Below are 25,941 nucleotides of genomic sequence, written 5' to 3' on the forward strand. Positions count from 1 at the left end.
AACAAAAAACAATGCTGCCTCTCAGAAAATATTTGGATCTTTATTAGATAAGCTAAAAGCCTATCCAGCATTTCATATTGTAGAATTTTGGAGAAACAAGAAGGTAAAGCTACTTGCCTATAGTTCTCAGATAAACTAGCATCCCCTTTTTTAAAAACAGGAATAACTTAACAATTTTTTCGTGAATTTGAAAATATTCCCTTGTTGAGAAAAATTTCGATACTCATAAGTAACTAATTTCATAATTCTAAGTTGTTTCTTTCGAAGTGTTGCCTATCTAAGAAATCTTGTACTGATTTACAATTACTCTTCCATATAAACGCATACTTGACATTGTCTTCTAAAGCAGCAGACCGCAATTGTCCGAAGAAAAAAACTCGCGGCAGCCAGAAACTGTTAAGAAATCCATTAAGAGTCACTCGTCTAGGCATTTCCTTTTGAAGAATGCAAAAAAACTCGGTATATAACAAGGCAGGATGCCGCAACCGGTGTATCGTACGCCACAAAATGGCAAAACGTACTGTATAATGGCACATCTAGATAGGGTAATGCGTTTTCCAAATACAGAAAATCCTATTTTCGATATGGTATTTGCTCAGATTGGATTCGACCGCGCTTTACGGTTGAATAAAATCAGTAGCGTTCAAAATTGTTTAGGCCTGTTCTTTCTTAGAAACGGTTTACACGATAAAGTAATGACGGGTTTATGTAATGATAGTGGTAAATAGAGCAGTAATTGATGGTTTGACCTTTTAATGTAATAGGTCAGCACCTAAAAGGGTTAATTATCATGCAAATTGGTTTGCTTTTCTTGAAAATGTGCAGGAGTTATAAAACATAAACAATACGGATTAAATCTTTCTTAGGTTTATGTATTTACTGCATTTTAATGATTTATTAATTGGTTAATGATATAATCGTTTAATTAATTTATGGCGTGTCGAGAAGGTCAATGTAAGCAAGCTGAATATGCTATATTTAGTACAAGTTATTACGGGTAAACAACTAAATATCCTTCAATTTTATTGGAATTATGCATGCATAATTTAAATGGGTATGATACTCATCTTTATCTAAAATTAGTATGTATATTTTTTTATATTATCGCGTATCTTTTTATATATATTTTTTTTAATTTGAATAGTAGATTAACATATATTTTATAAGATAGAAATAGGGATTCATCTGAAAATTGTTTTTAACTTTTATTACTTACATAATAACCTAAACAACATATCATTTCTTATTATCAGTTATTTTACACTGAGATGGGAATATATATAAAAATTAAGCTCCTTCTCCTATTTTAGATATCACATTTTAATTTCACAAGCAATGGTAAGTAATATTTTTAATAATACATAAAAGAAGTAAGCCAGTAGCCATTTTTTAATTAACTTTAAATAGAACTTACTCAAATGAAATAAATGCAATTTTCTGTTGCAGGTATCAGCACTCTTAATTTAAATCAGTTTTTCACATATAAATAATCTTTTATTCAACACTTTTTCAAAATTCCTCTGACACTTCGGACAGCGCGACCATTAAAAATGTATTATTTAGTGCGGGACAAAACGTTTTGCAGTAAATCTATTATTAAGGTTTGGCCTACTTCCGCAATCCAGGACCGTAGGTAGTAAACCGGTGGATATTTTAGGGCCACAGCAAAATTAATATTTAAAAAGTTGAAAAATTGAAAAGCCTATATAGCGCCTTCCGAGTTCCATTAAAACGGAACGGGCGGTCTCCGTGTTTGGAATTGCGAATTATCTGATATTTTATTGATATACTCTTATAGACGTAGGAAATACTATTATAAACTTAATTTTAGTTTCAATATTGTTTAGAATCATTTTTAGTTTTTTTAGAAATTTAGTTTCTGAAGTTATAGGTGAAATTAGAAAAGCAGTTTCTAACCTCTCTTACTTAACCCCTCTTTCTTAAAGTCGTTAAAAGAATCTTAGAGAAATATAATTACTAATTAAACATGAAAGTTTAGACTCTGGCTTATAGTATTTCTATTACATATTAAATATATAGAAAAATACATGTTTTTTTTTGTTTTCCTTAAGTTTTATCAATTATTTTTTGTCTTTTAGCATAAACGTGTAATATCTCCGGCAAAGTTTTTTTTTAAAATATTTTCCCCGAAGCGTCACCTTTTTCTGGGGACTCTATAAAAACAAAGGGCCCTTAAACTTTTATTAGTAGAGAAAACAGAGTCGCGGCGTGAAAATTTCCATAAATCCCAATGAAAACTGTCACCACTCGGTTCCCTATTTCAGCCCTTAGGCCTGAAAACATCAAAATTCAGGACCCTTTTCACTCTTATAACTATATTTTGCTTTTCGATTCTGGATGTGAAGCAACACGTCTATTTTGGATCTGAGGGTGGCATCATAAAACTTAATTTTGTACAATAAATTTTCTAAAAGAATAACTTTTTTTTTTTAATTTCAGTTTTAAAAAATGGCATTTAAACTAATAATATTGAATTTTTTTTTGCAGTTCACCATCAAAGAAGACGCCAAATGTGGTAAGGCTACGTTGCTAATTTTGTTTTTAATATTTATTTCGGTACTTATATCACTTCTATAAACTATTATAATATCGATGTGTTTATGTTTAAGGCAGACCGACATAAAGGCCATTTTAAGAATTTCTGATTCTAGCTTAAAAAATTCTGCTTTAATTTTAGAAATTAAAAAAAAAACATGGCGCCTATACTATTGTATTTTTTATAAATTTTTCAATCATTTTATTTTAATCATTAAAAATAAAAACTTATTTTTATTTTTTCCAGAGCAATAAATACCACAGTACATTGAAATATTGGTACTTATATTTTGCATTTTTTTCTTTAAATAAATGACAAAACCCTTTTTTGGTACCTGAAATTGAACACTGCATAGATTTGAGAATAATATTGTTAGCTCCGTGAGCAGTTGCTAAAGCCTTTTGCATATTAAAACGAAATAAAAGTTTCCTTCTGCTGATACTTTTTGTTCTTCTAAAAAAGTTTACCTAATTATTTAAGTTTCTTCCATATGCTCCTCAATAATTTTACTTGCTGCTTGAGCCTTTCATTCTCCGCTTAGATTCTTAAAATTTTGGCATTTTAGGCATTTATCTTATTTTTATATATGAATTACACTAGTCCTATGGTTAAAACCTTTATTGTGACACTTAAATTACGAAACAGTTTTACCATTAGCCAAAACTCTTTATTTTATTCTCGATACTTGTTTTGTTAATAATGGCTACATGCATCTTATAATAAGGCATCTTCGAGAGAAAGATTTCCAATAATAATTTATAAGTGTTGAACAAGTTCTGGTTTAACCCTTTCGCTCACTGTGTACACATTTGTGTACATGAATTTATTGTCATCCTTATATAAATTCAGAAAGGAATTTATTGTTTTGCTCATAGTGTCAACATTTGTGTACCTACATTAGGATTTTACATGTAGTGTAGATGCCGCCCCTTAGGGGCTTTCAATAAAAGTTTGTTACTGTAATTTTAACAGCTGGGGAGTAATATTTGAGTAACGCGTGCAAGGTTATCTGGTAGATTATTGTGATGTTTTGTTTGTGGTGAAAATAGTAAAAAAATAAAAACAAATTAATAAAAGGTGGTATTGTGAGTGCTAACGGTGATCCAGTCAGTTTTTTTTCGCGGAAGTACATTTTTTTTGTCTTTGAAGACATGGACACATTTATGTACACAGTGTATCAGAGAAGTAAAATTACAAGGTAATTTAATCGTACTTTTTTCTTTTTTATATTAGTAAATAGTTAAATATTATAAAATCCTCGTTTATATAGAGCCAAAATTGCCCGCCAACAGATAATGAACTATTAGATTTAATAGAAGCCGGATTAGCAGACATTGAAGGAGTCAGTGACGGCGAATTCAATGAAGATGATGGCTTTGATTTTGATCCTGAAGGTATATTACTTGGAACTAGTATATTATATAATGTGCGTAGCATATATACTTTTTATCTTGTAGAATTACAAGCAATGAGTGATGAGGAGGAAGAGGCTGAACCTGTTCCCAGCACACCTGTAACTCAACAACGTGAAAAGACTGAGCAGCTAGAACAAGCAGAACCTAAACCTGTTCCCAACATAATGGCAAAAACTCCACAAAAGTCGAAGAAATCCATTATAGAAGACTATTTGGAAAACAATGGTCTTTCAAAGAAAAAGGATATATTCTGGCGAAAAAATGTGCAGTATATCACTCCACCGATAGAGTGGCACGTTAGAGAAGCAAAACCAGTAGTTCAGCTAAAAAGCCCAGCGTTTTTTTTCTGTAATTATTTTGCAGATATTTTCCAACAAACCCGCTTTGTTCCTACGACGGTTGAAGAACTAAAAACGTTGGTAGGAATACATATCATCATGGGTAATCTACATTACCCAAGAATTAAGTTATACTGGGACCATAAATTACAAATTCCACTGATTTCCAATAATATGACTGTTAACAGGTTTTATAAATTGCGACAACATATTCACTTCGTGAATATTCACGAAAAACAGTGACAGATTTTGGAAGGTGCGTCCATTATATGATGCAATTAGCAGAAGATGCCTTTCCCTTCCATTGGAATCAAAATTGTGTGTGGACGAGCAAATGGTGCCGTTCAAAGGCAGTTTGAACCTCAAGCAATACGTCAAAAACAAACCCAAACCATGGGGAATTAGGATTTTTGCGCTATGTGGCAGCAGTGGCATCTTGTATGATTTTATAATATATCAAGGATCTACTACTGAACTTGACCCACAGCAACTTGATGTATTTGGTTCGGGTGCTGCAGTGGTACTCAAATTATCTGAACGAATCTCACACCCTAGGGTACAGTTATATTTTGACAACTATTTTTCAAATTATAACTTACTTCAGTACCTTAGAAATAGGCAAATATATACAACGTGCACAGCAAAAGCTGAAAGATTTAAAAATCCGCCATTTTCGTCCGATAAGGATATGAAAATAAAAGGTCGAGGTTGTTCCGAAGAAATTATTAGCGGGGATGGGGAAGTCATAATGACAAAATGGTACGACAACCGGCCAGTTGTAATGGCATCAAATTATATGGGAGTTGGTGATAAAGACCAGTGCCGACGATGGGATAAAAAAAGAAAGGACTATATTTACGTTTCAAGACCACAAGTAATAAATAACTACAACTCTAACATGGGGGGTATTGACAAGATGGATTCCCTTATTACCTTGTATCGGACATTTATTAGATCTAAAAAATGGACTCTGAGAATGTTTGCTCGTGCCATAGATATGGCATGCGTAAACGGCTGGTTGGAATATAAAGAAAAAGCTGCTAACTTGGGTGTGGCTAAGAATTATGTCCTAGATTTGCTTCACTTTAGAGCCTATGTTGCTGAGGTTTTAATCTTGGCAGGAAAAACATCTACTAGGAAGAGGGGGCGACCAGCAGCTGATAGTCCGGGTCCTTCAACGCCCAAACCGTTAAAAGTAAGACCAGAAATTAGACCAGTGGCCGAAGTTCGTTTGGACAGACTAGACCATTTGCCATCCATTGATGAAAAAGACTTTGCATCTAGGTGTAAAGTACCAGGCTGTAAAGGACGGTCAAGAATTGTATGCCAAAAATGTAACGTTCACCTGTGCCTTACAAAAAAAAATAACTGTTGTTTTAACTTATCTTTTATACCATTGACTACCAATGTACACAAATGTGTACATAAAAAAAAACTAAAAACAAACAAAAAAATATATAAATGATGACAAAAAAAAATTGTTACGTCAAAAATTTTCAAAAAAATTAAAGAGTTGTTTTACAAAAAATCAAATTTTCCTTTTAAAAAATTAAAATTTATGAGCAAAAGGGTTAATCTTGTAAGATGGTATAAATTCCTTCCTTATCAGGCTCTGACAACTTTTTATATTCCTTATTGGTCAAAGCTCAGCAAAGCTGCAATCATAGATAAAGTTGCAAGTAAAAACTGCCTGCAAACGCTAACACACGTTATATTATTTTTGTAATATGTGATACCCCATTGTCATTTTTCTGTTCTCTTTATATAATATTTTTTTTGATTTACGCCGTTTTTTAACAGAACAAATTAATGTACAGTCACTAATAAGTTTGTCACTGCTAACCAAGCTTCAAAAAAAAATGTAAAAATAGGCTTTTCTTTGTTCTTAAGTAAATAAATTACATTGGTTGCAGTTACTTTTATTTGTGCATGAGTTTGCTTTTATTTGTTTTCCACAAACCAATTTTCCTGAAGTGCTTAGAAACTCCAATCCCATATTTTTTCGTTTCTTTATTTTTTTTCATTTTCTGATTGGGGTCTTATTTGTCTTCAACGACATTTTGTTATGCTTTAATTTATATCTAACAGAATATTCATTGTATTCTTCTTTATCGGTTTCTTGTATAAAATCTTCATAGTCGTTTCTTTTTTTGTTAGGTTTTCTATGATTTTCTTTTTTAGTTTCTGAAGTGCTGAAATTTTTGACAATTTCATTGACTATGTACACGTCTCGATTCATAAATGAATATTGCTGACATTATTTCCACAAATATTTTCCACTTTACTTTAATAACACACACTTGGAACGCCAAATGAGAATACTGAAATATCTAACGTTATATTAAAAAGCATTTGAGAGGCAATTTGACTAGTTTCCACCCTGGATAATTTTTCTATATTAACTTTCGGGCTATTTACAATATTGCCTACATCGTGGATTGTTTCAGTATTTTCCAATACTATTAAATCTTTCAAAGCAGCTTCGAGAGTAGAGACTAAGTAAAAATAATAATAACTGAAAGTAAAAATCTGTTATAGAATATAAAACTGATAAGACCTATTTACAAAATAAACAATATTACGTTATTATGTGAAAAAAAAATTAACTTTTTAGTGACTTGTATAGAATTAAATAACAAAAACGTTTATGACAAAACATTTTAAGGCGAATAAAGAGGTTATTCATTTGCATCAAACAAATGTGTTGTAAATAAAGTATATTACGTATTTAATTGGCATAAACGTCACAATTTCAAAACAGCTTTTGTACTATTAAGCAGTAGTAATTATTATTACAGTTTTGTCTAGAAGTCTGTAAAGCCTGTTCCTAAAACGTCAGTTTCAACTTCCCTTTAATCAAAAAAAAATATCGTCAAACAAGCGGAAAGTCAGTTTTTGAAAATAAGTTTAAATATAAATGCATAACTTAAATGGATACTATTTTAATTTTTCTCATAAAAGTATGATTTGATCATTTGTTATTTTAAAATGGTTGTTTTTTTTTGTTTATTTTTTGGTGCATAAGTACTATTCAAAAATTAAATTTTAGAATAATTTAAAATATTAAATCTTTACACTGCCTACGTTTTGCAGTTTTATTTGCCATATGTAGAAAATTTGGTTTATGTGGTTTCGCTCCTAGAAGCCCAGCCTTTTGAAAAATACGTGACTGTGGTGCAGAAACCTCGTGGCCCCACCCTGACGACAATCTAATTTATTAATATTTCAAAAGGGTGAAACTTTCTGTTAATACACTCCTAATAAAGGCTGTATGATATGTTATAATGTAAATGAGTTCATTCAATATAAATAAGCGTTACACTAAAACAAGTATATTTTCTGAATTTGTTGTTTTGATACTGTATCTTATTTTAGCTAATAAAATAACATAGAACTACCGGTTATAAATATGTATGGAGAGCCAAATAACTCTCGAAACCCCAAAACGTAATTCAAGTAACACTCCGAAAAACGTATATCTCAATATGAGGGAATAAAATACGCCCCAAAGATGTGGAAGAGCGGAAAAATATGCCAATTTTGTGGCCATAAAGAAGTCGCTGTAGAAATGTATATGGAAAATGAGTAAAAATAAGATTCTCTATAGAAATATATAGTTATGCCTTAGACAAAAAAATTATGGAAAATTTATATAATAATTTTTCGTGATGTCCATAATTATAAAACCAGAAATTGAGGGTATTGCATAATTACGTTCTATACAGAGGTTTAAGTGAATTTAAGAAATTATTAAATGTTAAAATATTAATAAATTAAATAAGTAAAATTTAACGCCTGGTTTTAACCTATTATTGTTTTTCTCATTGCTGTATATTATGATGTATGTTTTCTTGGTCAGATTTTTATAATAACTCCAACAAACAAGGCATCTCGGTTAGTTTTTCTGGGAGACATTAGGTACCGTCCCGGTAGTTCCAATGGAAAACTCAACAATCTCCCGCTTGTCCTGAAATACCCCACTAAGAAGTCGAATCACGAATAACTGAAGGAAATTACAAAAATTATAATTAACAACACAACAAAGCTGTTGGAAAGTTGGAAGCACAACTAACAGTTTATCTGTAGAATGTATTCAATTTTTTTTTCATCTGCATTTATTTATGTAATATATTATTATTATCATTATTAAAACTTTTGACTGTTTTCTCAAACAGCACTTTAGCATCGCTAACAAAAGCTTTAATCAGCTTATTCTAGAACTCATTTTTAAAAATGAGATCTGAAATTATCTTAGTGATTTCTTTAAAGTCATTCCTTGTTAACATTATTTTAAGATATTTCACTAAAGTAGGTATGTTTTACTAATAGAAAAATTATTTCGGTAGCAGATAAATCTCAGTAAGAAACCTAATTTATACCATATTATGACATTATTTCCTAAGATTTCCTATGAATTACAAACTAAATGCTGTACTATTGACATTTTAGAACTAGCATCGAAATCTCCATAAAAAAAATTCAATTAAAGCCTTTAAGGGTCCTTTTCAGCACTGCTTAGAATAATTAGACTACTAAGGACCAGCCCGAAATAAAACCTAAAAAAACTTCTACAAATTCCAACCATTTCCTAATGAGTCAACACCAGCGTAAAACTAAAAGAGGAATTATTGTGTCCCGTTCCGTTAACGAACAGAGTCCATCTTTGTCAGGGGCGCGAATATACGCGAACATGAACGTAGTATACTCACTTCTTTAACAAATTGTGCTAATTGTAACTTAAAAAGGAACAAAAGAGCAGACACGGGACTGAGGCGAGTTTGCCTTGGCAATTATGAAAACTGCATTAGATAATTAAGAAGAGGTAAAAACAAAGAGCGTAATGTTATCGTTTCGAACGTGGTAATTGCCACTTTTATATGGTGTGTGGAAGCTTGTTTAAATTGGTTTGGAAACAGTGGTGGAGGTCCGGAATTGATAAAACTAAGTGAACTAAGAAATTAAATGTCATATAATATTAGGTTTATATGATGGCTTAATTTGAATTAGTCGTTGACTGATTTTAGTAGATGGAAGTTTTTTTAGGATATTTAAAAATAGCTTTTCATTTTGATACTTAAACTTGGAAATTTTACACACATGAAATTATTAAGTTAAGCTTATCAAAAAAAATATCTCCAATAAGCTCTAATAAAGTTTTAATTTTATTGGATTGGAGCATCGAGAAGTTGATATAAGTAAGATTTAAACAATTAAAAATGGCTTAGAAATATTATAAATTTGCTTATTGCTTCATTTTTTAGGAATGCATTCCATGTTTGTCGAAAAAACTTTTTTTCATTATATTCTTCTAAGCTTACTTTTAAATGATTTTTCTTATTTTCTTAATCCGCTTTATTAAAACGGAAATAAACAAAATGTATACAAACCTCGAAACAAACTTTAAATTTTCAATTTTCGTTTAATCCAAAAAAATACGTCTTTAAATTTAGTTTTTATGCAGTTTTTCCTTCATTAACTAAGCTCCCATAAAATAAAAGTCTCTACTTAAATTTTCAATTAACTTAAAAACTGAAATGTCTTAAGAAAAACTCGGCGCAAAAGGGCATTTCGATTTAGGATTTTAGGAAATCTCTATTTGTAAGCAAACTTTTCGCTGCCGATAGATTAATTAAAAATTATTTTTCGCAAACTGAAAGATTTTCTCTTCTTCTTTTCCTTCTTCTTCTATTGACTGGGGTCTGGCGACCCGAGGCGCCGCCTCGATTTCTTAATTAAAAACACCTCAAACTTTATCGAGGAAAATAAGCTAATTATTTTATTTTAAGTGGAAGATTTCGGGTTTATTAGATTTTTTTTAAGCGTTTTTGGGTAATTAAAGTATTAAAAAATTATCATTGTAATATGCGGCTTTAGGGTAACTAATACTAAAATAAAAGATGCATCTAGAGTTTTACTTGTACCAGTAGCAATATAAAATAAATCCTGTTTAAAGTAAATTACATAATATCTGCCTTAAGCCGCTTCCTTAAGATTAGATTTCTCACTGGAAGAGTCGTATTTTTCATTTAAACCGTTTTGTTTCGGTGAGGGATTTTGTTTAAAGCTTAAATAAGACCTGACGAACGCATTAAGACATTCTTCAACTGCTTACGATCAGGATGAACATTTTATTACTTATTTTGTCTATTATAGGAGCTCACAGTTAAGACATATCATCTTTCTTAAACAATGCAATCTTTGTAGTATCCAGACATCAGGAAAAAAATAAGATAAGATATTTTTCTTAATGTAGCTAAAATTTCAACAAAGAAGAGAAGTTTTCATTATATTTTAACAATGCGTTTAAGGATTAATATTTTTGTTAAAATTCAGTTTTTTTTTAGGTTTGATGATAGCATAAAATGGGGCCGAAACGCTGGCTTTAATAATAATAATAATAAACGTATTTTATTTAACAAACAAATAGTTTATAGTTGTGATTATTATACATACATTTCTATAGGGATATAAGAGAGGCGAAGTCTAGCCATGTGGCTATTCTTACTTAACCTACCTAATCCCTTTGAAGTGAAAATAAAACAATATCATGCAACTTATTAGCGAATAGCTCTTTAAATGTACGCACACATTGTAGAAAGAAAAGAAAAGTTACTTAAAGAATTATTATACACAACGACAAACTGTGCGATACAAAAGACCGTAATATAGCTTTCTCCAGTAGCAGGTAGAGATTTTCTTTAAAAAGTAGCTAGTTATATTTTGAAATAATTTCAAATCCTAGTCCATTTCAGCATACAATGCCAATACCTGTTTATAAATTCTTCAAATATATTATAAGGTTGGTTTATTACACAAGTCAGATACACTTTTCCTGGTTATTCTCCCATTTTTTTTTATTTACTCCTTTATTTTTTTTTTATTAAGTATTGCCTCAACATGCTCATTTTAAGTGTCTTTTTGTCTTTAGTAAGAAAGAAAAAGAAATCCTTTCTTATTCATGGTAAGTTTGTTGATTAAATAAAAACAAACGCATTTTGTATTTAAATTTGTTAATATTACATATTTTAAAATTATCAGGTATGGAATTATACAAGGTGATTGCATTATATGAAAAGGATCTTTTATACATAGAAGTTTTATGTAACGGGATGGAGAATTTGTTTTTGTTTTTAATATTTTATCCATGCATGCTTGTCCTTGGCAGAAATTTATTTTTAAGAGTATTTGAGGTGTTAGTGGTATTGAGAAGTTTATGCACAAAATTTGAAAGATGTAGTTTTCTACGGCATTCCATATTTAGCCAGTTAGATTCTACAATTTTATGAGTAATATGGTCATGCTTCCTAATTCCGTATATCAATCGACAGCATGCGTTCTGTACCCTTCGTATTTTTTGTTTATCGAGAGCAGTAAGACATGGACCGTATATAAAGTCATCATAGTTGAAATGTGAGAGTACTAATGTGTCGCATAAACCGACATATTTTTATATATTTATTTTATATTATTTATACATATTTTCTTACCATTAATATGTTACATATTAAATAAATAATATTGATGGCAAGTATAATTTTTCTTCGTATTTGGGTATAAGATGAGTACATAATTAGGTTAAAAAATTAAAATATATTAAATTTGTTAAGTCAGCATTTTATATCACCGATTCTTCAGGATATTTAAGAACTAGATAGGTATTATATTAAATAAAAAAATAAATAAATTTCTTACTGTCTTAGCCTCTACAGCATTTCATATCTCTATATTCCTACCTGAATTTTCTATAAATTCTATTTTTCTATGGAAATTTATTTGACCACAAGTGACAAACAGCATATTTTTTACGATTTATGTGTATTTTATGTAAATGTATTTTCAAGGTCCTTCTTTACGTTCCACCGCATTTGTCTATTACTGCCTAAATTATCTTTGGATTGTAGTTTTTCGATTAAATCAGATTATCATGGACGACTATTTGATAACAATTCTTTATAAATAAGTATAAATAAAAAAATGGGTTTTGGAGTATAAATTCAATCAAAAACAGATAAATGTCAATTAAAACCTGAAGATAGTTGACATTTATTTATAATTTTTTTGTTAATTATTATAAATAGCCATGGGCTCCCATTAAATTATTAATTTGATCATTTAAATTTAAAAATTTGTTAGGTATTTGCGTATTTTTTAAAATAAGTCCATACTGTTGTATATTTTTTAAAAGGTAAAAAAAGGCCAATTTAATGAACTATAAATATATAGGGTGTTTCATTATAAAAAACATAAGTTTAGGTTTATAACTCAAAAACTATTTATCAAAAAAAATATATATCTACACCACTAGATTCTACGGAAAAAAAATCTATAAGAATTAGTTTTACCTTACGTTAAAATAACTTTAAAAATAACGAATATACAAGGGGGGTCCCAAAATGCAAACATTTAAAAAATGCCCTGTATCTTAAAAATTAAAAAGTATTTACGAAAAAGTAGCACTGTATCGCAAAAACCGCAACTCTCTAACTCTAAAAATAACGGAAAAGTACCCAAAATGGCACACCCTATACTTATCAGTTCTTTTTTTAATAGGCCCCGGATTTTTTTAACTATTACTTTCCTTGCAAAAGTGAATTTCTTGATGCAAACAATTGATTTATTTATACATAAACTATTTCCAATCATTCCCGTTTTCCTTCTTCGTAACATCGTAGGATAATTTTCCATAAAATAGAACTACTAAGACCCAATATTACTAAGCTGCACGATCGGCAAGACACAATATAACATTTAGAGAAGTAGGTATAATGATAACTTTTTCCTCAGTTTTAACTACTTCTTATAGTCAAAATCGTTCTTATCGTGCGGGTGTATCGGATTATCAACGACAAACTTTTGTAGTTACGTTTCATTTCAATTTGCGCAACAACGTTTTTTAACTACAACGCGTCAGATAAACGAAACAGATATATGCAGCGTTAATGTGCCAAAAGAAGATAAAATGATAAATGTCAGTGGTTCTAAAACAATTACTTTCATAACAAACATGCCTGTCTCGTTTCGATTGGCGGATGACATTATTTGTCACAAGATAATTTAAATTTCAACTTTTGAAAAGAAAAAGCCTTTTTGTGGATTTTTTAATCCTCAAGCCAAAAAAAATTGTACTTAATGTTATTAATTACTTTGAGAACGAAAAAGAAAATAAAGGGTTGCCTAAGAACAAGAAGAAGAAGTAGCTAAAGCGCTTGGAATTAGTTTAAGAATAGTGCAAAAGGTGGTATATGAAAACAAGAACAACCTTATTCCCAAGAAGGAAAAAAAGTGTAAAAGGAAGAAGCCGAAGACTGAATATTTAAGTGAATGTGTAAAAATGGAAATAAGGGATAGGATTTATGAACTATATAGGCTAAAAACAAATATAACGCTGCCATTTCTGAGGGATGTTTTAAAGCAACGCAGCACTTTGGAAATTGGACTTTCTGTTTTATTAAAATTGATTAAAAGCATAAAAAAGACTGCAATAGAAGATATTTGTGTGAACTACCAAATATTGTGAGCCAACGAATAGGATTTTTAAGACAATATACACAAAATGAAAAATCAAAGTTAAGGAAAGTGGTATTCTTAAATGAAACATGGATATTTTCAAACGGGAGTGAAATAAAATATTGGCAAGATGAATCTGTGAAAAGCGTGAAAAGAAAAAAAGGATGTGGTCAGGGAAAACGATTTAGTATTTTACATCGAACTTGCAAAAATCTTCCTTAATAGTATTACACAATGCGTCGTATCATTCAAGAATTTTGAATAAACAACCAAATGGAAGTTGGAGAAAAAGCGAAATTTATGAATGGTTAGTAAAAGAAAATCAGAATCCCTTGCCATATAAGCTAAAATCCGAACTTCTTTCAATTGCAAAATCGCTGAAAAGACCAAAAATATATGCTAGTACATGAATATGGCCATGAAGTTTTAAGATTGCCACCATACCATTGTCAGTTTAATGCCATTGAGCTTATATGGACAGGGTCAAAATCTTATCATGAGAAGCATGTGCGTGCTGGGCTTAGATCTGACCAGGTTGAAGCTGTTTGGAATGAGGCATTGAATCACATCACAAAGGAGTATGTGGCGGAAATCAGTGGATCACACAGAAAACATTATTAGAACCTGGTGGAAGAGAGAAAAAGTACTCGATATCCAAGTTGAACCATTGATGATTGCTCCATTTGAAGAAGATTCGAAAAATGACGAAGAGTTTTCCGACTCTGTTAGTGATAATGATAGTTATAATTAGTTTCTTTTTTTAGTCAAATTTGTTACTTCATTTTTACACATTCACTTAAATCTTCAGTCTTCGGCTTTTTCTTTTTACACTTTGTTTCCTGCTTGGAAATAAGGTTGTTCTTGTTTTCATATACAACCTTTTGCACCATTCTTAAACTAGTTCCAAGCGCTTTAGCTACTTCTTCTTGTACATTCTAAGCAATCCCTTATTTTCTTTTTCGTTATTTAAATAATTAGTTTTCTTTTTGCATTTTGTTTATTATTAAGATATGATTAAAAAGTACAATTTTTTTTTTAAACTAAGTTAAGTAAATAAATTGGTGAATACGCTGGGAGATAGATATGCCCGGGGCATTCTTCACTTTTTTAATAGTTAGTTTCAATCTTTTTTTGCCTTGTAATGTGTAAATAAATAAATATTCATAAGAAAACGACATTTTACCGAACTGTCGTAGCTCCCCTCGTATTTATCTTTTTAAAAAAAGCTAAGTAAATAAATTGGTAAATGCCCTGGGAGATAGAAATGCCCGTCGCATTCACCAGTTTTTTTTTAGTTATTTTTTATCTTTTTTTGACTTTTAACTGATATAAAAGAAAAGATAACACAACTTTTTTAATTTTCTGTGCATCAACGTATAGATTGGGTCGAACGACAAATAATAAATCATAAAATTAAAATGTCATTTTAAAACTGAGATTGTAACATGAACTTGCTTTTAAACAAAGAAAGTAGTTTTCTGGTCTCTGACTGCACTGCATCACACACAATACAAATTAATTGTTTGTCATTATACCAAAATGTATAGTGTTCCAATAATTATTACAAAAAAACACAATCACACATAAACAAAGAAATAGACAAGATCAAATAATCGTTAAAAATTAGACGCTGTGCCCTGAAATCGACAAATTAGTATGTTATGCCATAGGGTCATGCTAAATCGTATACTAATCTCAAAAATTTAGGTAACAACCATTTTTAAATGAAATATGTACAATTTTAATGAAAGGCTAGGGAGGCATTTTTGCTCTCATAAAAAAATATAAAATGCTTAGATTTAGATATTATTGCGTAAAGAAAAATTGTTATTGAGAATTCCGTCTATTTCGGACAATTTTTCAAAAAAGAAAAGTAAATATTATGTCTGGCAACTTAACCGAATATCGGGGATTCTAGGCATATACCGATGAGACGTATACCTAACGGGCTTTATACTTATGAGCTTTTTCACGTCATGAAAGGAAATAACCAACGTATGTTTTACATGTCGTAGTATTTCGCAGACATTTTTACGGCGTTAAAGACGTCACGTCAGTTAATAATTATGATCTAAGGTGTATACGCGGCTTTAACATGACGGCGTTCAATGTATTGTCAAACTCTCAAGGAAATAACATTTTGGCAGCCACTGATTTTTCAATTTGATTCATATTACGTGGTGACCTTTAAACCCGCACGATAAGAGCGAAGGCGACTATATTAATTTTTAAACAAAACAATGACTGTGAATGAATAATTTCTCTGCTTTCCTTCTCAGCCAGCCTTAAATAAACATATCACGCATGTGTCACACTTAATTCTATTTTTCCAAAATTCATCATACAGGTTCATAAGCATGTCGACGTTATTTCGCATGACGCGTCGCTATCCAGACATATGTATATTATATTCTGGGAATCTCTCATCATCCGGGAACGTTCGTTCTGGAGCAGCTGCACGTCAAATCCGATTTCACCTTGACACTGGCTGCATACGAAATGCCTTTGTTCCGCGCCGCTGCCGTTTAACTGTTCCTTCTCGTGTGCTCGTAACCCTTTGTGTTTTCTACCCCATAATACTTTGGCGGGTTGTGTATTATTAATAATATATTCAAAGTACCAGAGAGTATAGAGGAAAAAGCAATTTAGAAAGTTAGGTTTACCAGGATAAACAGTATGACAATACGTTTTAATATTTAAGCAACCAGCTTTTAAGCGGTAAAATTATAAAGGCTTATACAGGTTGTTTAAGGAAATTTCAATATATAACTCTTTAAATTACAGCTCATTAAAAAATTTTACTCAAGCACAAACATCGTTATCCTAATCATCAAATAAATCTTTAATCTCGAAGTACTTACTCCAAATAATCTCTAATCGGGGTCAAGAAACAGAAATAAATAACACGAGCCATTACCGAAATAAACGGTTAATACCCCAAAACACATTTTCCATTCTGCGAGTTTCCATTAGTGTGGAAGCAATAATTTTATGATTAATATCCCTAAATGCCGATTACATTGTTTCGGGTAACAATGTTCCATTTTCTCCATTGTTGCCGTTACAAAACTATTCGAAGGTCTCGCGGTGGTATCGTCTGTAGGTATCGCGCCCCCGGATCAGAATTCAATTTTGTTTTAAGTTTAAATGGAATTCGTTAGATTGTTGATCGTAGTCTTCGTTCGGAAATTGATCGTACTCGTGCGGTTTAGATAGATTATTAATATTTGTTAGAATTTATAGAATTTAATATTCCGGAGAGAATCATGTTATGGTAAAGAAGATAAGCATAATAAGTGGTGGAGCAATGAACCTATGAGAACTTACCTAGTAGCAAATTTGCCGAATAGATAGAATTATTAAGCATAAATATACCTTCAAATTGTGTCTGAATTTAGAAACAAAAGAAAAGCAAAATTGCAAGAAAATCAACAATGTGTTTAATTTAGTATTACACAGGAGGTTATCTGGATCCAAAAAAATTGATTTTTCGATAACATCATTTTAATTCTATAATATTGTTAAGTGCTCGTAGGAGCTGCTATTAGGAAGAAAAGGAGGAAAGAAAGGTGGCAAGACACCAAGACCTAACCATTACTCAGATTTTTTAGAAGTTAATGACTAACAATGAAATAAACTAGCTCACAAAAATATTTAATAGTGTCTATAATACCCCCTGAAAAAGTCCCTAAGCGCTAGTTAAAATTGACATTTGTGAACAAAAACAACCAAAATAATGAAAAAAAAATAATTTTTTACCATTTATAAAAGTGTATGACCAGCATCTTTGAGATAACGTGTGAAATAATGTGTGAGGAGTACGAAATTAGAAGTCTTATGAATCAATTACTTGAGACCTTCCTAAAACTCGTCCACAAAAGGGTATATAAAAAATAGTGAAGAAAAAGTCCATACTTGCAGTGGAGTCGTAGTTAAGTAAGGTAAGTAGCATTAAGTTAACTAAATGTTTAATAAATAAGTGGAAGGAGACTGAAGGATTTTCATTTTACCTTATATAAAAAATGCTAAGAATAAATAACACGATCAGAATGTGGATGTTGTGAGGCTCTGGGTACATGAGAGTCACTTATTGCTATACAGATCTTGTTCCTTGAGACGTCAGCTATGATATATATATTTGATTTATGGATTACCAAAAGGCGTTTGACAGACTTAAGCATGAGGAGACTATATCACTACCTAAAGAAATTGATTAAGATAATAAAATCTGAGAATCATCAAAATAATTTATTATAACCAAAATACTAACATAAAAGTAGACAAACAGTTGAAATATGATAATCATCAGAACTACATCGCACACAACGTATTTATAGATAGTCTAAAAAGCTCACAAAATACTGACGACAAGGCAACTAAAATTAGCCAACAAATAGTACGGATTAGACCCAAGCATAAAGAAGAGCAAATATATGCTCAATAGCAAGCGTTCAGTCTTAAATATACAGCTGACTATAAACTAACAACCAATAGAAAAAGTTGAAAGTTACACATACTTTGGCACAAACAGTCAATAAGATCACTTCTTGGAAATAAGACATCATATAGCAAATGCTAAAGCAATATTTATAAAAATGAGCACCATCTCTAAAAGATATATTTGGAACGCCGATAGGATCCTACAAACGCCAATTAAAAACCTATTTTTTAAAAAAGATAGAATAATTTTATTTTTGTTTATTTAATTCAGAACTTGTAACAGTTTACGCTCTATTTAATCTCATTAGTGTATTCATCTAAATTTCCCTTTTCTTTTTGATTGTAGCTACACACGTGACATGTAAATTTAAGACAATGTTTGGTAAACCTATCATAAGTTTGTTATATATACACAGTGGATGCTTTTTTGGTACTTGTGTACTGTTCGCAACCTGAACTTGTAACAAATAAATAAATAAATAAATAAATAAATAAATAAGAAGAATAAAGAACAATATGCACTTATAATTTCAATTATTCTGCAAGGAAAAGTGTACGGCACGAAGAAACCAGAACAAGGACAAATTTCCTGGATTTAAAACCTAAGGGAACGAATAAGCACTGCAAGTAGAGAGTACTGCTTACATTTTCTGGTAATTGTATTTTTTTGGCGAAGTTTACTTAAGAATATAAGAAAAGCATAATTTTATTATCATTTCTTGTGGTACCTTCAACTGATATGGTCAATTATAAACAAAAATTAAACATTGCATTTTTTTTAACAATGACCTTGTCATTCCCAAGCAACTGTCTGGATATTCTCGAAATTATTTTTTTCTAACATAATTCATACAAATACATAGAAAAAGCATAATTTTATTATTATTTCTTATAATAGCTTTTACTGACTTCACGGCATATAACTGAAAATTTAACTTTTCCATTTTTTTATATGACAATTTTATTTCTCAAGTATTATCAGGAATTTTTGGAAAATATGTTTTTCCGGTATAATCTTTCTTAGTTAAATAAATGTCATTTTATTTTTATTTACTATGATACTTTTTTATATTTTTTTCTATCATGATCATCTTCATCATTAGCGTACCCCTTCCACTGCTCAGTGGTACTGAAACCTATAATACCGTATTTATTTTTTCTTACTTTCAACGTGCGAAAGACCCAATACAATTACAAGTTAAATACAAAATACGCAAATAATATTATTACAATTAAATGTTAGTGAAATAATAGGATTAGCATTATTTATATAAATAACTAGTGCAAAAATGTATCTTAACAGACTTATAGCCAAGGAACAACAGTATTAGCTTCAAAAAAAGGAAAAATAAATCACATAATTATATTGCAAAGAATATATAGTATTTTAAACATATACAAGTAAGTTATTGGTATATACAAATGAAATCATTCACTGCCCTTAAGCTGCCTCCTGAAGAACTGATCAAAGAACCCATCAAGATATCTATCATAATAGAAAGGAATAATGTTGTGACCATAATTGATATGATGGTGTGAAATATAAAAAGAGTAGTTCAGCCTGCTATTACCAGAAGGTCCAATTTTTGTGGTCAGTCTTGGGCTGAAACAATACGAATTAAGCAAGCGATAAGAAATTTCCAGATCTCTATGTATGCGACAAGTTTAAAGTAAAGTAAAATTAAGTATCGTCCAATTTTGCAGTTACTAACATTCTCCATATTCTGATTGCTCTTGAAAATAATATACTTTAAAAATGTATGCTTAACATGTTTGATAACATGAATATGGACGGACATTATAATAGGGATGCCGTAGACTTGAGCAATAATCAAGGTCAAGGCTTGCTAAGGTGCTATAAAGTAATTTGAGGGTAGATATATTATAAAAATCGCTGGAACAAGGCCTAATTACACCCAACATTTGTAGGTACTAAGCGACAGCTATGGAAATATGAGGAACATAAGATAATTGTTCCTCAAGAACAACCCGAAGATTCTTAACTTGGGACACAAATCCGAAGAAAAGCCTCTGATGTAGATATATTGGATTGGGCCTATATCACGACCAAACGATATCGAATGACACTTGCCTATGTTTCATTCCATTTCATTGAGAAAACATTAATTTGCAAGACGACGTTTTAAAAATTCATTTTAATTGAATACTTCTCCAGACTATATGCAAACAAATCAATAAAAATTGCTCTATGATTTATAAAATAATACCCTTGGTACGAATAGTTTCTCTTACATTTTTCTTTATTTGTTTTATTTATGTTTATTTCTAGTTATAATTTTTTTTACATTTTCAATTTCTTTGCTGATCTATTTTTTGTTGCATTGATAATTAAATCTGCTTTCTAGCTGGTAAGTTTGATAAAGCACGATAAGCCAGAAAACCATGCTTCTTGCTGATAAAAAAGGAGACCTAAAAAAATCTCATAAAACAATGGTTAAACCAAAACTAACAAACGAGCACCCACAATAAATAACAATCAATCCGTTGCATAAACAACAGGATTCGAAAGGATCTTCTTGCCCAAATCTGGACATAAGATTTGCATTGATTGCTAAACCGAAGAGGGTACAAACATGTCAACTTAATGTAAAACACCATCCGAATCACCAGAGATTTCAATGCATACCTTTCGCTTCTTTTTTTTTTCGTTGAAAAAAAACTGCCTTTTTTATAACCAAGGCTTGCGGTAATTTGAATACTCCCATATACACAACAATCGTTTCTTTTCTTCGGTTAGGAAACCGATAAATTTCTATATGTACGCGCTAGTTTAAAAAGAACCTCCTAGGCTGGCGAAATTTATGCCTTTGTTTGTACGAGTGAATTATTCCTTCTTTGAATCTAAATACTCTCGAGTGCATGCAGGAGGTATTAAATTTCTTGGTTTCAACGCGTCCACGAGAGCGTAAATTATGAATATGGCCATCAGAATTGTGGTTTTGTGGGAAGAATATTGCATATTTATAGACTAAACGGTTTCATAAAAGGATACAAAGTTGCGAAATATTGATTATATTTGAAAATAATTTATATTACTAAATTAAAGGAAAAATTTCAAGTATGAAAGGTACTAAATATTTGTTATATGTAAAGCATGATGCTAAGTAAATATAAATATTATTCTCACTGCTTGACCTTGTTTGGTCTCCATGAATATTACGTATATATAGAATTTTACTTGTCAAATAAGACAGCTTATTTCTTAATTCAAGAATAAAATAGAGCATACTACATTATTCCTTGTCCATTCATTGTACATTCATTAAATTAAGAGTATGCAGCTTAGTTCGAATGAGTTCTCTCCTGTTGCAAAGTAATATAGCTCTCATAAAACGTTTTACATTGATCTATGTTTAGAAAACTAAATAAAGTTTTACAATAATTAAAATAAGGAGTAATTTATTAATTTAAAGAATGTAAGTCTTATAACTAATGAGCCTTTGTTATTTAACCTGAACAAAAAGCCAGTTTTTTTTGCTATATTTCATTTAAAGCGCAAAGCCAGGTTTAACTCATCAAGAACGTGATGATCTAGGATCTAGACTCATAAATACTTAAAATATTTAACATGCTCGATTACTGTTTGACTCTTGATAATTTTTGGCTCGTTTTTGTTTATGTTGATTTGATGAAAATTATGCTTTCTAAAAAAAATTATAAATTAAATTTTAATTGCATTTAGCTTTAAATCATTTTCCATCAGCCATGTTTTTAAGATTTCCATTTAGATATTTGGTCATAAAATTTCATCCAAATCACAAACCAAATATAGTCTTAGTCCTATGGTTAAAATCTTTCGTGTGACACCTAAATCACAAGACAATTTTATCACATAACAAAAATCTTATTATTTTATTTTCCATACGTGTTTCGCTAATGATGTTGGCATCTTCGGGAGAAGATTAAAATCCAAAGTTTTGTTCCGCTGATCGTGAAGCCATCTGAATAGTTCTACGGTTGGAACCTTTGATGTGACACTTAAACTTATAGATTCAAAGGCCATTTGTATTAACAACAAAATCAATGCTGATAGAAGTTAAACAATTCCATACAAAAAATTAGCAGTCACAGAAGAAAAGAAGAATAAGAAAATTTTTTAATGGGTGCATTGTTTGAACAGATAATACTACCGCTATGTATATATTTGGGGTATACCATAAGACTCGGAAAAGAAAACCAAATAGCCAAAATTTTGAAAAGAATCAAACTTGAATTAATAGCTTTTTAGATTAGATTAGATTAGTCTGAAATAAGTTGAAGTGGTAATAAGTAGTATTTTCAGAAAATGGTCAAAAATTTTTTTTGCCTTTTATCGCATTTTGTTTTCCAATTACGGGGGCGTTTATTTAAGTGTAATTTTTTTATTAATGCCTTCTACAAACGTGAAATATGATTGAGTTTGTATTATGATATTATTTGTACGTGGTACGGGTCTGAGATGAGTAATCATATCGAAAAATAAATACAGTTGAGTTTGATATATTTTTATTGTATTTTACTTTTCAACTAATGCTTTAAATCATCTCTAAATGCTTTCCTATATTATAATTTTACTCAATTCAGACTGAAACTGATTTATTTGATCATCCTTGATACTTTTGAGATAGGTTATCATGTAGAAAAATTGTAAGAAGTCGAATTTTGGCAATTTTTTACTATTTTTGGCATTTATTATTGTGCTTATAAAAAATTTTGTTTTACAATTAGCGTCAAAATTACAATCAAAAATCACAATTTAGATTTTTTCCATTATTCTTAGTCTTACCCCATTTACTCGCCTTTAATATGGGTTAATTAAATTTTATGTTAAATTTTTCTGAGGTAATTGGGCTCACCAAATATGACGGAGATTACTTTATTAAGGTTTTAGTAATAATGTCGCTGATCTCAAAATTTAAAAGATAATAATCTCCTTTCCTATTAAAGTATATTGCTTTAATAATTTGCTTATTGAAATATTGTCAGATTTTTTTTTTATTTCAGTTTACTCTCAGATAAACTTCCCAACGAATTAAATTAGGCCAGTCGAATAATATTACTAATTCTCGAAAAGTATATTTTAAATCAAAAAACTTGTTTAACAACACTAATAATCATAATAATTCAATATATTATTAAAAAATTTGCGGAAATACTTCTACTTAAAGGAAAACCTATCTCTTTATCGTACAATCATACGTGCAAATGATAAACCAATTAACTTAAAAAATACGACATACAACTAACGTACCCTACGCCTTAAATGCACATGAATCTGTTAACAACTGGAAATCTAAAGAACTACACGGTAGATTTTGTAGAAGTCTGGATGATGTGTCTATGGATAATCAAGTTTCAGAAAACAAAAAATCCAGAAACTGAAGGAATCCTGATTGTCATACGAGATCATGTGATCATGAGAAATACTGTAGTAAACACATAAAAGAGAACTGTAGAAAAATGTTCTGGAAAACTCAAAACTTATAATAGGTTATAGTAGACTAGGAGAAACAAAGTACATTAAAGAACTTGACTAAGCAGCAAAAATCGTACATTAAGAACTCTTAAAATTATTATAAACACAATTACCCATAGAAGAAAATCCGAACAATACGACATAACAGCATATCCAAACCAAAAAAAAAACCTTGACATACCTTGGACATACTGAGAAAGAAATAAAGTTAAACATACCATCAGAAATCTGAAAAAAGGCAAAACTACAAGAATAAAAGTAACGTACATATAATAAGGAATAAACGAGTTTACACACAGTGTGACAATAATGAATAGGAAATACAGACTGAACAACAGACCAATCAGCGATCAAAACCAACAAATAATGTGGTAATCCTAGCAAAAACGGAGAACGATCTACAAAAGGAAACATGTAAGTTTTGTCAGGCTAGAGATATATATAGAATACAATGTCAATTATATATCTCTAGCCTGACAAAACTTGATAAAAGAAAATGTATGACCTTATCCAAAGAGCCAGTAAGGTGTAGAATGGTAATAGACCATAAACCAATAAAACAGATAATGGCCTTCCGTCACTTGGGAGCGGGTACATTAAGCATCAATAACCCGATAAATGATATAATATCATAGGGCAACAAACCTCAAAATTTTCAGGATGTCTGAAATTATCATGAAAACAGTTACATGCGTATTGCTAGTAAATGTGCATCTTAGACAGGTGCTAACCTAAGACTAGAGCAGAAACGAATAAAACGTAGAAAATCTTCAGAAAGATACTTAGAGACATAGCGGCATAAGACAGGCATGCAAGGTGGAGGACCTGCTGAGATCTGGGAGGAATAGAGGAAGATATTGACATGATTACATAGACAAAATGGACGAAGAGAGACTAACATGCTTCGTTAAAAACGAAAAACCAGCAGGCTTAAGGTTTTCTAAAAGTATGTTAATAAGAGCAAAACAGCTTACATCATTATCGATGTATTTGTCCTTAATACTCACTGGTACAAGAAACGCGTCAAATATACAATAAATGCAGTACTGGCACTGTCCCACTGATTATCTTAAGTGTTGACGTTATACCTAAAAATTAAAAAAAGAACTTTCTAAAATATCAATGCTTCAGAATAGTTCCAGATAATCTCCAGACAATAGGCATTTTGAGGCCCTCTCACAGTGTTAGCTCAAGGAGTGCTCGCTTTGTCCATCGTGATTTGTGACTCACCTAAAAAAATCTTTTTGAAAAAGTGAAAAAAAAAATAAAATGTTGGCATAATATACAAGGTAATTCAAAATTGAGTGCTAAAAACATATGTCCTAACTTGTTTCGTTTTCTATATACAAAGTGTAAAAGTTTTTTAATATATTTTTTTGTATGCTTTCGTATGTATCTGTTACTTAGGCTAAGTTAAATTTTGAAAAGAAATTAAATAAATCTTAATAATCGATGCGAATTTAATATTTGTTTTAATAGGGCCAGGCACAGATTTTGACTATTTTCCTGGAAACAAAGCTAGATATGAGTGAGGCTTCAGAGACAAGAAAGTTACATTATTGACCGCTTAATCTAAAAAAAATTAAATTGTCAAAAAAGCAGTGGCGTACCATAATTTTACCTATAAGTATCAAGTAGGTAGCCCCCTGAAACGCCATTGAATTATTAAATTTATTTTATTCCCACCGAAGGAGGGTCTTTTTGACGACAAATAAGCCTAACAAATTTTATTTAAATCGGCTGAAAGAATTTTGAATAGTTGATAAAAACCCGATTTTATTTAAAAACTTTTACACTCTGTATATAGAAAACGATGCAAATTCAGACATACATTTATATAAAAAAAAGTTCTTATTTTTGGCTGGTAAATACGCCCTTGAAATCTTTGCCCTCAATTTTAAATCACCCTGTATAATCAAACATGATATCAAGAGAGATAAAAAACGATGTTTATTAGGCATGTACGGTCTTCCAGGAAGTACCCACTATTAAGTTATATAAAAAGAGCAAAAGAAGTAAATATTTTTCAAATTTATTTAGTAAATGGCTGCATTCATAAAGAATTCAGGTTAAAGTTGTTCTAGACCGGCGCTAAATTTCCCTAATTCGATTATCCACTTTCAAGAAATCCTAATCCTGCGGAAACATGAAAGAGCGGTAACACAATAAAATCGAGAATTGGAGATTCGCGCAATTAGAGCAGTCCGC

At 30.5% G+C, this 25,941-nt stretch overlaps 1 protein-coding gene across 1 annotated transcript in view; it reads left to right on the forward strand.

The window, feature by feature from the left end:
• The window catches only part of LOC126739306 (discoidin domain-containing receptor 2-like), a 222,791-nt gene that overhangs the window by 45,211 nt on the left and 151,639 nt on the right, over positions 1-25,941 (forward strand). Inside the window, exon 2 of the mRNA XM_050444933.1 lies at positions 2,509-2,536. The gene's annotated coding sequence lies outside the window, so the exon portion shown is untranslated. The remainder of the gene's footprint in view (positions 1-2,508; positions 2,537-25,941) is intronic.

This window comes from Anthonomus grandis, chromosome 8 (genome assembly GCF_022605725.1).
Source record: "Anthonomus grandis grandis chromosome 8, icAntGran1.3, whole genome shotgun sequence".
Taxonomy (NCBI): Eukaryota; Metazoa; Arthropoda; class Insecta; order Coleoptera; family Curculionidae; genus Anthonomus; species Anthonomus grandis.